At 29.8% G+C, this 3054-nt stretch overlaps 1 pseudogene; it reads left to right on the top strand.

The window, feature by feature from the left end:
• The first annotated feature begins 431 nt into the window (after nt 1-431).
• LOC112683197 lies at nt 432-993 on the top strand (annotated as a pseudogene).
• The last annotated feature ends 2061 nt before the right edge of the window (nt 994-3054 follow it).

Genomic DNA, 3054 nt, shown 5'->3' on the forward strand with positions numbered 1-3054 from the left:
ATCAACAATATTGTCAGTACATGTTCAGATGTTAATCTTAAATCGCGTGTGTTTAAAATTTTAAAATGTTAGCAGTTGAATTGCATGCGATTATTTCTCTTGAAAAAACCATGTTAGAATTTTTACAAAAGAATAAACTATTATCACAAAATAACGAAACTAATTTATGCCATAAATATCACGATGAAACAAAGATTTACATTAGAAAAAAACGATTAGTTACTGGTGAACTTCGAGAAATCAGCACTATACGATGTATTACAAAAGGATGTCAGACATATAAATCAATACGATCAACAAATGGATTTTTTACATATACTGATCTTAATGCTCGATGCAATTCAAATCTCAGCTTGGGTCAAATACTAGAACTCATTTATTATTGGTTACAAGATTTACCCATTAAAACTGTTTCTGAGTTAACGAGTCGTTCAAATGCAACCATTGTTGACTGGTTTAATTTGTGTAGGGACGTGTGATGTTCATTATTTGAAAAACGTCAAAAAATGAGATGAAAAAACATACAGGTGCAAATTGATGAATTCTTACTGAGAGGAAAAAGAAAGTATAACTGAGGAAGACTGCTGCTAGGTGATCGGCGTCATGGACAAGTACAAGATAACTCGGCAGACTCCAATTCTGACAGTGATCAAGAAAATCAAACATAAATTATGGTCGCAAACTAGAAGGAACTTGGGTATTTGGATTATGTAGCAAAATTGGAGATAATTTGGAACGAAGGTTTTTTGTTGTAGAAAAACGTGACAGAGAAACTTTAATTCCGATTATTGAAAATTAAATATTACCGGGTTCTATTATTATATCAAACAAATGGGGAGCATATTCTTGTTTAAAAAATAGAAGCTATGTTCATAGAACAGTAAACTATTGGAACTCACACACAAGTAATCGAATGTTCATAGGAAATATTAAAAATTAAAATCTTACGAAAAATGCATGGAACATCGGCAAAAATGTTGCCACGTCATTTAATTGAGGCATGGTACCGATCTCTTAACAAGCAAGATACAATTTTTCAAAAATTTTTAAGTGATGAACAAAAAGTAAATTATAATATGAACTTAATCTCATAAATTTATTTTTTATGTATAAACTCCCTCCCTCCAAATTTTTTTTTACTGCTCTCCTGTTTGGGAAAGTTTTGGAGACAGAACCTCTTCTTGAAATATGTAGTTTTGGTACTTAGTAGTTCAAATTTTCAAATTTAAGAATTTCAATATTATATTTTTCACATGTAAACCCCCCCCCCCCACTGAAATTGTTTCTTAATATGCCCCTGTTAGTATATAATTATGTAATATGCAGGTAATTTATACAATATTAGAGGAAAAAATAATTTTTTCATATTAATTACATTATTTTATACATTAAAAGTAAAAAAAAATATTTTTACGGTGCAACAACAAGACATCTCCAAAACTTAATTTAACTTTTTTTGATTATTTAAAAATAAATTTTGAAATTTTTTTATGAAATAAATTATAAATGTTACTAAGATATTTGAATAATTTTTTTGTAAATTTTTAAAACAGTTTTTTTTCTCTAAAAAAATTTTAAAAAGTGGAGATGTCTTGTTGTTGCTCCGTGGTCTTCAATTTTTGTTTTATTAAATGGAAAAATACATAATATATATTTATAGATTTTTGTAGGTCAAGCGAACACGGGCCTGTTTGTTATAATATTTGCCGCCACTAATCACTATTATGACAGGTACCTCCACAAAACGATAGTTATTATTACGAACTACAACTTGTAGTCCATGGTTATCATTAAAATTTATACAATCCTTGATTAAAGGCCACAACAGACGAAATGTATAGTATTAATTATGATAAATACGATAGCATTAACAAATGGTTTAGATTTCAAAATACGTTTATAATATTAATACTCTTTTATTTTAATTTAATTTGAATCGCGTAAAAAAATGTAAACGTTAACATTTCATTGGGGGATCCGGACCCGAAATCCTCCCTTGGGTACGCCTCTATTGAGTATAACATGTATCTGATACTTTCATCGGATGACAAACTTATTGCTATCAAGATCAAGATGAACAAGGTTCAATTTCATAATAATTTCAATTCAAGTGTCTTAATTTTCTTATTTTTATTTGTTATCATTTAAAATCTATTTTTTTTTCTGAGTAATATATAATATATATATTATAACATATATAATATATGATTTGAATTGCTGCAGCATTTGTCGGCGACAGCAATGTGCCTCAGTGTGTGACCTGCCAGTAACGTAGTTGCGCTGTAATCATTGTGCGGAAATGTCTGTATTTTCGTGTTTTCTTTATAATTATAAATTTTTCTTATAGTTAAGAGTCATGAGGCACTGAGATCACATGTCATCTTTTAATGGTGGCACTGAGGTATCTTTATCATCATTATGATATCCGACGGCTGTAGCTTTCGCCGTAAATTGATTATCGTTGTATGATGCACAATGAATCTTTTGTATCTTGTCTTTTTTCGTTGAGTGCACCGCGAATTCGTTCATGTGCGTTGTTATTACTATGGCCATTTTTTGTTTAAATTACGTTTTTCTTTATTTTGATGTTTGATAAGTGTTGTTCTATAGAACTTCATTATTTTACATTTATTCGTTACCATGTTTTAGGGTATTCTCTTACCAACATCAATTGTGATTTAATGTGGTTTTTGTCCTACGCTGCAACTTGTATCTTCATTCGTGACTGTGATTCAGTGGTTGCAGTTGCGTATCCAGAATTCTTTTTTGGGAGTGGTTATAAAAAATGTATCATTCAATTTTTTTTGAATTTTGTATGTTTTTATTATAATACATACATTATAGTACATACATTAAACATTTTCGAGGGGGTTATAACCCCCTAAATCCCCCCTGGATACGCCACTGAGTGGTTGCATGCCTTTATTGTATTAAATTCATTGTATTGCTCATATTTCTAGTGCATGGGATGAAATCCGCTATCTAAAACATTGTCACATGTGAGGTTTTAAGTGTCAAATTTATATTCCAACTGATTGATGTAATGACATTAAT

Source organism: Sipha flava, unplaced genomic scaffold, assembly GCF_003268045.1.
Source record: "Sipha flava isolate LNK unplaced genomic scaffold, YSA_version1 222_pilon_pilon, whole genome shotgun sequence".
Lineage (NCBI taxonomy): Eukaryota > Metazoa > Arthropoda > Insecta > Hemiptera > Aphididae > Sipha > Sipha flava.